Source organism: Tympanuchus pallidicinctus, unplaced genomic scaffold (genome assembly GCF_026119805.1).
Source record: "Tympanuchus pallidicinctus isolate F22 unplaced genomic scaffold, pur_lepc_1.0 scaffold2, whole genome shotgun sequence".
Classification (NCBI taxonomy): Eukaryota; Metazoa; Chordata; class Aves; order Galliformes; family Phasianidae; genus Tympanuchus; species Tympanuchus pallidicinctus.
The window spans coordinates 5591651-5603547 of record NW_026294721.1 but is presented as its reverse complement, the minus strand read 5'-3'; positions in this window follow the sequence as shown (position 1 = coordinate 5603547).

Genomic DNA, 11897 nt, shown 5'->3' with positions numbered 1-11897 from the left:
TCTGGGAAGGGCTGGATCCTGGCTCCACCCCTTACAGTCACTCAGGTTCATTGCATGCACCTGAGATCCCCTGGGCTGGCCCTGCCTTCCCACCAGGTGTTCAGTCACTGTTGCAGGCTGTGACAGCATTTTTGCTACAGTCATGTTCTCCTCATGCTGCTTAGCACAACTTTGCTATTTTGGCGGATGCAGAAAGTCTCCAGGAAACCTAAATGTTGCACTACAAAGGACTTGCAGGTGTATTTGGAACACAGATGGTGGGAATAGTTCCAGAAAATTTAAATAACTTTTTTCCCATTTTTCTTCATCTTTTTGTGATAGATGATCTTAGAAACAATTTGGTCAGGCACTGCTGCTTCCTGCACCCAAATATAACAAGAAATGCAACAAAGCAGTCATGATATTAAAGAATTTTTCCAATTCCTTTAAATGCATCAAGTGATGTGCCAAAATAAACTCCCACTGGATAATTTTTATTGACATGGTAGCGTATATAGCCTAGAGAAGCTGCCACCTTTGATTTGTTTCATTTAGCAATGAGATATATGAGCATTAGCTCTCCAGTGATATCATCAACAAAAATTAGTGTGGCTTCCATGCCATTTATCTCCTGTTCCTCCTGACACATCCTCCATCCTGCTGTCACAACGAATATTTCTGCAGCTAGAGATACTATGCAATGAGCACAACAGCCCAACGCAGATACACCTACAGTGAGTGGGAGTGGGGAATCAGAGGAGTTGGATCAGGAAACAGAGCCAGATGATCCTTGTGGGTCCCTTCCAACTTGGAATAATCTATGATCCTATGAGTGCACATTCTAAAAAGAATGTCCTAAACTTTGTTTCCCCAGTTCCCTCTTGCTGTATGTGTACCTGTGTAATATTTGCCTTCATTAGTACTTTGTGTTGGAACTCAAGAATTAAGATCACCATCAAAACTGCAGATCTTGTATTTGACAATCGAAGCATGCAGATGTTATGGCCTCCTTCAAAGTACCTGAAAGGTAGTTCTGTGCTTTGTTCCTCTGTGCAGTGCAAAGGAGGCACCAGACACATCATGTGATTAAATGGACTCAGGACAGACAGAAGGACCCCATGTCACTCTCAGTGACATGACATGGCATCTGTCACCACCAAAGAGTGTGAAAAAAGCCATCTGGTTCTTTGAGGAGATTGCAAAAAGAGTGGATCAAAGTGATTTTAACCACATTGCTCTCCTCGTAGTACAGCAGCCTTTAAGAGCAAGATGATCCTTCTTTTTCTTTCTTTATACGGGATTTAGTTTGGTGCAGTACAATGATAGGGAGGCTTTAAAATGGCAAAAAAACATCTGCCTTCACCTCTGTCTGTAATGCTTGCAAGCAGTTATTCCATCTGTCATAGCTTGTTTTTCTTGTCAAGGACAGTGGTGACCATTCTGCTGTCTGAAAACTCACAGCAAAGGGTGCCAGGGGCAAGCTTGTGACCATACCAATTACAGCTATTCAGCCTTCATGCTAAAAAGTTACCTTTGCTAAGCTGGTGAGTTATGGCATACATTCCCTGTACCCCTCTGTCTCATCAGTCAGGTCTGCATCTCTGTGGTGGTTTCAATGCAGTCAGTGTTAACATTCCTTTTTGATGGGTTGAGCACTGAGATCCCCATCCAAACCCCCATGCTACTGACAACAGCCCAGAAGACAAAGCTGGGTGAGATGGACATTTTTTTCCCCATTTTATTCCTCTTCAAAATGTACTTAACTGAAAGCTGCAGTCAGATGGTCAGTGGGCATGTGGATCAACAGGACCTATCCAAAACAATTGGTAGGATGGATATAGGCAGTTGCTATGCTAACACAGCTGTCTCCTGTCTTGCCACCAAATCTGGAGCCACCAAACCACAATGCTGCTGTCATCATTCTTAACTGCATGAGGATTTAGCTGCTGTCTCCACAGTTTGCATAATCATTGGTTCATAGCATCATCAAATGGTTTTGGTTGGAAGGGACCTTTAAGATCAACTAGCTAAGAGCCCCCCTGCTATTGGCACGGCACTTCCATCTAGACCCATCTAGCCTGTCCTTGAATGCTTAAAAGAGTTAAAAAGTATATTTTTTTAATGCAGCTGTATGGATAGAAGATGTTAAGGAACGAAGATTGTAACTGGCAGCTTTATGTTACTGACTAGATAATTCTGTGCTGATGCGAGATTGGATGAGTGTTTGCCAGGTAGGCTACTGAACAAAACAGTTGAGAAACATTTGAGAAATTATTTTGAAAACTTGAAGCCTGAGAACTACAAACATATTGAGAAGTCGAGGTCCTGTTTAGGAAATCAGCAGGGATTAAAATGCCTGAGTAAGTGACAGGCACTAAGCACCTTTGTGCTTCTATGCCTAAAAAGTTATTGATACAAGGGATTGCCAGCAGACTAATTCTGGGAAATTATTTATTCAGCTATTCTGAACTGTTACATTTTGTTCTGGCTGTAGGTACACTGGCAAAATCAGAAGGGGCAGACTGCCCTTTCCACAATGAATTAAACACCAAAGTGCTTTGGAAAGCAACAGGGAGGGCTGAAGGGGGCTTTAGTAGAACTGGGTTTGCTTCACATTCGATCTCAAACTCTTTATGCTTCTGTATTTAAATTATTACTTTGAATCTCTATTGCCCATGTAAACAGTACAAAAATACTTTATTTCTCTGCAGTCTGCCCTGTCTGTAAGTTTTCTCTGTGTAAATACGATGTGTGGCAGTATTAACAGGACACCAATATAAGGTGGCAATTCTAATACTATTACAATAATAACTGTAGCCAAGTCACATAAAATCACTATATATTTGAAGTAGCAGTAACAGTTTCACTGGAATTAGGATAGAGAGAAATTTATCCAAGAGTCTTTAGCAGTGGTTTAAACATGAATGCCTTTTTATGTAAAGCGATAGTTGGAAGGATTAAGATTAGGAGGTTAATCTTTCCTAACGGCTAACTCATTGTTTTCTCACGATTCCAAAATTCTTTGGTCAGAGACATGGTCTGGACAGCTCACCATTAGCAATTTTGGAATGGAAAGTTAACCGCAAAGCAGTCAGAGTTGGATATCTTGCAAAACTCCCTCAAATACTGATTTTTTTCTGAGTCTTTCTACCAGAGGTGCCAGATACATTCCTATCGATGTCCAACAATTCTGTTTTCTGAAAAAGGAATCCCTGTGCATACACACAGACCTGTGCAGACACACATACTCACACACACACTCAAAAGAGACGATTTTCAATTCCTGCCAAACACGTACACTGAAAAATATATTGATTAAATAACGTTTTCTTATCACAGGGTAAGAAACCTTACCCTTTGTAAGACAGGTCACTGCTCACAGGAGGGGCTAACATCAAAGTTAATGTTAATTAATTAGAAATCTTCAATGACTTGATGTTTTCTGAAATAGGAAGATACCCACCAAATATGTGGGACAGAAAGAAATAGTTCTGCTCTACCCCCCCAGATGGGGTAAGACTCTCTGTCACAGAACTGATGGAAAGGAAGAAGAGAGGGTGCCATGAGTAATTTCTGACTTAAACCCCAATGTTTGGAATTTAAAATGAGATTTCTCGGCACCATGCTAACACATACCTGGTATAAATCCACTTCCAGCCTCCAATTGAAATTGCAGTCCTAAAAATCAGCTACATAACCAGCTAATAAAAGCTTTTGTTTCCAGCAGGCTTCTGCCTAGTCTGAACTCAACCTGTGACTCAGTGTTGTGTGTGCTGGGTGCTGTGTTGGACTATGTTCCTCTTGGATGGTTCCTCTTATGTTATGGTCTCACCATTTGGCATGGCCAAGGACAGAGGGAGTCTTCTCCTGTGGGTATTCCAGGAGAATTATTTCTAGGCAAATGTAAAAAAGCCTGGTGGTTTGTTTTCATAGAATAATAGGATCACAGAATGGCCAGCGTTGGAAGGGACATCAAGGATCATCAAACTTCAACACACTGCTGCAGGCAGGGCCACCAACCTCCACATTTAATACTAGACCAGGATGCCCAGGGCCCCATCCAATCTGGCCTTGAACACCTCCAGGGACAGGGCATCCACAGCCTCTCTGGACAGCTGTTCCAGCACCTCACTGCTCTCTATAAAGAACTTCCCCCTGACATCCAACCTAAATCTTCCCTCTCTTGACTTAAAACCGCTTCCCCTTGTCCTGCTGTTATCTACCCTTGTAAAGAGTTGACTCCCCTCCTGTTGGTAGGCTGCCTGGGCTGGTACTGGAAGGCTATAACTAAGACACCCCTCAGCCTTCTCTTCTCCAGGCTGAACAAGCCAGATCCTCAGCCTGTTTTCGTATCTTTTCAGTTATATCCTTCACATATCAAGAGCCTGACAGAGCATCTTGTGCTCAGAGGCAATCCAGAATACAGGATGTTGCTCATGCTTTCACATAATCATAGAATCATAGAATCACCGAGGCTCAGAAAGACCTCCAAGATCATCCAGTCCAACCATCCACCTATCACCAATATTGCCCACTAAACCACATCCCTAAGTACCACATCTACGCATTTCTTGAACACCTCCAGAGGCGGTGACTCCACTGCCTCCCTGGGCAGTCTGTTACAGTGCCCAAGCAGCCATTAGGAGAAGGATTTGTTCTAATATCCTAACAGTTTAAATCATATGGAGAATACACTTTCAGACAGGATTTACAAAATCCAGCTTTGTATTAGACCAAATCTGCCAAGTGATACAAGCGTAGAAACAGAGCAAAGCCTTTGGAGAGCTACTGGAGTATAGTTGTGGAATGTCATTTTTCAGTCACACCCCGAATTCCTGTGTTCTTCTATCCTGTCAGAAGTGAAAGTCCTGTTACTTGGAAATTGTTAGCTATGCTTCCAGATTTTAAACAATTACTAAAGAGGGCTGTCTCAGGTTATTTATGGCACAGCTGCAATCAGAAAAATGGCCATAAATGTGCCATTGGTTTGGCGCCCTTTCATTAGCAGCTCTCTTCATTCTGTTTACGAATCAGACTGTTATCAACAGCACAACTCAAGTCAGGGAGCCAAGATATAGCTGGAGTCATTTTTGGCTCAGTAATCTTTAGCAGTACTCAACTTTCTGCACGATAAAGTGTGTTCCATCTGGGCACAGATTTATATCAGTAGGATAAGAGCCTCCAGCACATAAATTCTTTCAAGGCCAACACTGCCTGCATTTATGTTTTCAGAGTACCTCACTGAAAGGGGCCTCAGAGACATAGAATATTAGATTAAATGTTATTTTAAAATCAGTGTTTTCCTGAATCAATTATGCAATTTTGGCCAACCTCAGCACTACTGATAAAATAATAATAATATTAATAATAATAATAATAATAACAATAATAATAATAATAAGTAATTAATTCAGGACACCTCCAGATGAAGAAATGACAAACATTCTGAGGCCAGTGTAAAGAGAAAAAAAAAAGGAGAGAAAAATAGTAAGTCCAAGTTTGGTGGAAAGGATTTTGTGCCTTACAATTTTGGTTATTGTGAGTTTGGGACTGAATAACATAATTATTTTTTATAGTGCTATAAAACAAAAAACTCTTTTTAAGGAATCCAGTTCAAGCTGTCCCTTTTGGGTAGTCAAGTCCAAGCGTGCTCTGTGCAGGATATAATTAGTCTGTGGCACAAGCTAGTGAAATAAATGGATTTTTAATGACGCTCAAGGTGCTCAAAAGAAAAAGTAGCCAATAAAAAAAAAAAAGTGAGAAAGAGGAAGTCAAATAAAATTATTTCTTGCAAATGACTTTTTGGCTTGTTTTCTCATTTTATCTCTGGATTTCTTTTCTTGCTCTCTCGTTCTTCTGTTTGTTCCAAGGACACAAACCTATTGCAGGCACAGACTTCTCTACTACCTGATGTCCTCCCCCCACCACAAGCGGCTGCCATTTCTGACATTTCCTCGCCAGAACAACCTTGGGAGCCCTTCCCCAGCCCATTGCCATGCCCTTTGGTCTGTTAAGGATGCTCCCAGGTGGAGCAGCGTTCACGCTAAATCTCAGCAGAGGTGGGGGCAGAGATCTCTGGTCAGCCCCGATTCACTCTGCAGAGAAGACATTCGATTTTCTGTCTTGCTTTTCTCTTGGAAGTGGAAAAACTTCTGGATCCTACTGCCTCATGCTTCTGGCTTTTTCTCTTCTGTAAAGAGCAAGTTCAGACCTGAATTTAAAGAGCCCTTTTTCTTAGGAGTTGTCATTTTAAGACGAGCTTGTCTGGCTTTGTATGACTTTGGTTCTAACATGCGTACAGTTTTTAGCAAGCACAAATCTCATGCAAACCACACACATCCAGAGGATGTTTATATTCAAAGGCCAGCCTCCTTTCAAAATGTATAGAGAAAGGGAAATGAATCACAGAACACAGCTTCTATGAGCTGGACAGACTGCAAATGTCTCTCCATCTTGGATCAAAGACACTTTTGGCCCTGAGTTCTGGATCCATTGGAACTAATGGCAACCATCCCAGTGACTCCAGTGGCACTGGATTTTGCCCTGGGACAGTTATATTATCAAATGGAGCTAACAGTCCCTGGACAAGTTAGGAGAAGGGTCTCCTCCAGCCCACAGGGTCAGGAGGTCTGACTCTCACTTACTCAAATATGCAAAACAACACCATCAAAAGCTCATAAACAGCGGCTGAGGCTGGAGGTTAAAAGAAATGTCTGCATGCTTCAGAGACATCCAAAGGCAGTTGTGCAACTGCAAACACATTAAAGCATGAGTCAGTCTGGTGTTTGGAGAGAAAATACATCCCATGGTGGACAGATATAGTGGGTAGATGGACCACATGGCCTACTGCCATCTGAAACTGTTGCTATTTTATCCCCTTACAATGCATTATTTGCAAAACTATATTTTCTATCCAACTGTTGTGCCATGAGGTGCGGTATAACCTCTCTGCAAGTTGTGATTTTGCCCCAGATCTCATTATTTGTCCTGCTCTCAGTTTTCCATTTTCTTTTCCTATGACTCTGCTCCCATTTTTCTTAGAGCTGCCCTTTTTGATCTGCCTCCTTCTCCCTGCTCACACCTCCTAAATCCCAATGTTTGTAGTTACGCCCTTTCCACTTTTCTTCAGTCTGGATCCTTCTGTCCCATTAAACAGAGTATTTATTTACAGAGCTCTGTTTAAGTGTTGCATTCTTCTTTACTAGTCCTTCACTCCAGCTCTTTTTTGATACTGATGGTGCTTGTTTATTCATATTACTATTATTAACTGGTCTGGCATGTGTCCATATTGATAACATTTTCTTCCAGTTCAGTCACTTTACTCACCTACTCATTTCAATGAACAATTCCTTTGTCTTTCTAGGGAGCAATACTGATAGATGCTCTAATAATACACTGAAGAAATGTACAGGCTGGAGGAAGTTCGGTTGTTGAACATGTTGTCAATAGGAAAAGAAGTAGTGGTCTGAAATTGCACCAGGGAGCGTTCAGGTTGGATATAAGGAGAAATTTCTTCACAGTAAGAGTGACAGTGCATTGGAACAGGCTGTCCAGGGAGGTGGCGGAACTACCATACCTGGAGGTATTCAGAAAAGGGTAGTTTTTGTACTGAGTGACATGGTCTAGAGTGGTCGCAGGCATGGGCTGATGATTGGACTAGACGGTATTACTGGTCTTTCCAACCTTAATGATTCTATGATCTTTTTATTTGGGAACAGCTGGAAAAGTGAAGGTGAATCAGTCCACTGATGCTATATTTAACTAGTCACCTCCCATTAACAGGTGAAGGTGGCATTCCATTACTTAACTAGCCACACAGCTGTAATCTTCATGCAGCTTGTGACAGCATCTACAGCAGTCAGCCTCAGTATATGGGAGAAGTACGATTTCAGCTCTAAAATTTTACATACTATTGTTATGAACTGTGAAACTACAGCAGCTTTCCATCTGGAAACAGCTGGGTTTATGTGGGGATGAATAAGCACTGTATTTTACATCTACGCTTGTCTTATCTACCATAAGGTAAGAATTTCTGGAAAATGGATCAGTCATTGCATTAATAAAAAAAAGTATGTTGCTATTCGCACAACAGCAGTGTTATAGAGAGTCACGAAGTTGTCACGCATATCCCATGACCTATTTGCATGTAGATTCTCAGACCCACCTTGGCATTTCTCCTTGGAAAATCTGAGTTCTGCTAGGTGAATGAGCCATTGAGTTATTACAGTATTCCTTTTACAGAGCAAGATTGAATATGTCTTGGATGGCAATCAGCATGGAGAGAAAGGACAGACAAAACTCAAAGAGTGTAAAAATTCTCCTTAGCAAGCTATCATCCCCTTTCCTGCTCCCCTGAAGCAGTCATCCTGGTGGGGAGCTGGTTTTTCTCTCCTTGCAAAAACAGTTGGGAATGTGTAGTGCAAGGCTTGAGCAAAGCAGCTCCCAGCACAGGCAAGCTGCTTCTTACCTAAGAGAACAGCTGAACTCAGTAGAGACAGAAACACAAAATGAAAGGTTAATATTTTGGTTCCAAAGTCCTTCTGGCAGACTAGAGATTATCTTTGGACGTGTCAAGAAAAGCTTTCAAGACAGAACCCAGAGCCAAGCATTTCTGAAGTGACTAGCAGTTTTGGGAAACTCTGCTGTGATGTGCCCAGCTTGAGAAAGAGGTATCTGAATGCTCACCTTGTGAGAAGCCCTTTTCAGGGCTGGGAGGAGGTAATTCAAACGCCACGTCCAGTAATTCTCTGCATATAAAATCATAGAATGGCTTTGGTTGAAGAGGATCTTAAATATCACCTAGTTCCAACTCCTGTGCCATGGGCAGGGTTGCCAACCACTAGATCAGCCTGCCCAGGATCCCATCCAACCTGGCCTTGAATGTCTCCAGGCATGGGGCATCCACAACTTCTCTGGGCAATTGAAAGCATAATATAAATACGAAAGCATTGAGTGAATCCTTCTCAAAGCTGCCTCACTTTCTTTCCAGTGAGACATCTCTGGAATAGGATTCTCATTTCAATATGAACACTTTGACCACATCAGTATTTGAGACATTTTTTATGTTTCTGTTATTGAGATCTAATTGTTTTTAGTAAAAGCATTCACTGAGGAAAATCAATAAAAGGTTTGTCAGTTGTGTCATAGAATCATAGAATGATCACCACAATGATCATCCAGTTCCAACCCCCTGCTATGTGCAGGGTCACCAACCAGCAGACCAGGCTGCCCAGAGCCACATCCAGCCTGGCCTTGAATGCCTGCAGGGATGGGGCATCCACAGCCTCCTTGGGCAACCTGTTCCAGTGCATCACCACCCTCTGTGTGAAAAACTTCCTCCTAATATCTGACCTAAATCTCCCCTGTCTCAGTTTAAAACCATTCCCGCTTATACATACACCCTCATTAACAGCTGTTCCCCCTCCTGTTTATACACTTCCTTAGAGTATTGGAAGGCCTCAATGAGGTCTCCTGAGACCTTTCTCTTTTCCAAAAGTGTCACTTATTTTGATTACACCAAGATCTCACAGTGAGATCTTAGATGTCCACCTGCTGCTTCAGAAAGACCCAGGAAATCACAGGCAGCTGAGAACACAGTCTGCTTGAACTCAGATTCATTGGTCAGATCTCAAAGTTGGCTCCACAAGGAAAAAGCTGATGAAATCAGTGGGGTAAAAACAGTGTAACTGGTGGAAAAGCCTATCTCAAAGAATCAGCCTTTTAAGGATACGTTTTGATTTCTCGTACAATAGCTTGTACCTGGCATATGTCTCAGATAAACGACTCTGCAGCTTAAACTTGTATTTAAATGTGAAAGAAGATCCTAGAAGTAGAGGGCACAAACAGACACAGCAAAATAAACATTGCTGTGCAGTTAAGTACATAACTTAGCTCTGAGTCCTACACTACTGTAAGGTCTGCAAGGCTGGTCTGCCTTTCCTCCAACTCTCCTGCACAGCCACAGAGTGAAAACATGGCTAAAATGTAGGAGACTGAATCTAAGATTTGGAAACCACATTCTTGCTCTGTCTCATCCCTCCCTACCCCTCCTTTTCATACATGTCATACCCCTATACACTTTCTGATGAGCACGAATCTAAATGTTCCCATACTTTGGTCCTCAGGCAGAAGAAAGAGGAACAGCTGGTATGGGAATCCCTTGGGATTAATGCATATATCCAGGTATCAAAGCATTTCCAGGACTTGGAAGATTTGCTTATGCTTTCTGGCAGAAATTTAGACACCTTCTGTGTCAGGTGACCTGACCAGAGTGCAGAGCACCTCAGTCAAGCCTATGTGCTGAGCTCAGGCACCTTATCACCCAGCTGCATTCCCAAGGCCTTTTTGGAATTCAACCCCTTCATTTCCCTGAAATGCTGCTCTGAGTTCAGACTTTCAAAGAGACAGAGCTTGGGTTCAAATGGTGAAAAAACAGGGAATTATGGTGCACTGCTGCTCCTCCAGGCTGGTCCAGAACTGTCCACTGTGCAGATGTTTAAGACGCACATGCCAGACTCAGTGATCTACTTGGCATTCTGCAGATTAAATTTATCTCTTCTGTGGAAGAGCAGCCCTTAGAATAATAGAAACATTAACGTTGGAAATGACCTCTAAGATCATTTGGTCCAATTTTCAACCCATCCCCCCCATGTCCACTAAACCACGTTCCTCAGTGCCACATCTCCACATTTCTGGAACATCTCCAGGGATGGTGACTCCACCGCTCCCTTGGGCATCCAGCAGCTCATCAGCACAGGGACAGCTACATTTGTCAATTAAGAGGAAAGCTTTGATGATCGAGTTCTTGTAGATGGACCAGGGCAATAGCTACTCAGCTCTGCAGTAATACAAAGCTTCAGACTCCACATTGGCTGCAGCTCTCTTGTACTTTACTCTTGACACTCAGCATTCTCAGGCCTTTTTTCACCCCCAGACATTGGCAGCAGAGCAATGGAAAGCAGAACATGTTTAGCGTGTAGGAGTGTTTACTCTTGTAATGACACAATTTGCGATTTTCCATTGAAGCTTGAAAAACAAACCCTAAACATAATTTATTAGGAAAATAGTAGCTATGAGGTAAACTTATGTCAATGGATGCCAAGAGGTCAAATAGATGACACATGATATTTTGGTTGAATATTCTGTGTGTTCCTAGAAGCAGTGTGAAAACTGGCTCAGAAAGTATTTGCTGGAGTGTTACAGTGGCTGGGGAATAGAGCAAGTCCAGAAAGTTCCAGAAAGCAAAGTCTTATTCTGTTTTGTTGCAACAGAGGCCTTTTCTTCAAGCATCAAACCCAAGCACTCCAGATGCCAGGGCTGGATGCCAGCAGCTGCACTGGCCACATTGCCAGAAGGAGTCAGGCAGTGCGAAGCAGGATGGTGCTGTGGACATCCCTACTCTGGTCTGGATGAAGAATAACTGTGACTTTCCCCATGCTGCTCCTGAGTCAATAAGTCATAATTCCTCCATAGATTGTCTTAACCATTCCTTGAGGGTGAGAGATTACAGCCATTTCTGGGGAAGGCACTCTGCTGTTGCTAACAGACAGAAAACCACTAAGCTACCAAGAAGGAAAATAAAGGAAAATATGAACTGATGGTAAAAGTTGAATATGAACAAAAGGGCATCCCTCCCTGTTTCAAGTAATGTTCATATGTTGACCTCAACTAACAATTTATTTGATGTATTTCACCCATTTTTACAAATCTGACTACGTTTTTAACTGCATGATCTGCAAGTTTAAGAAATATTGCACATGATATGAGATCAATGATGAGTACCACAGAATTACTTTGCATGCTTTTATTTAGGCAGTGGCTGGAGACTGGGTAAATCCTACACTGTGAGAGCTCCTGTATTCCTGGGTTAAAAATTGTCTGTGAAAATGTTGCCATTACGCACCTTCTGGATGCCTTGG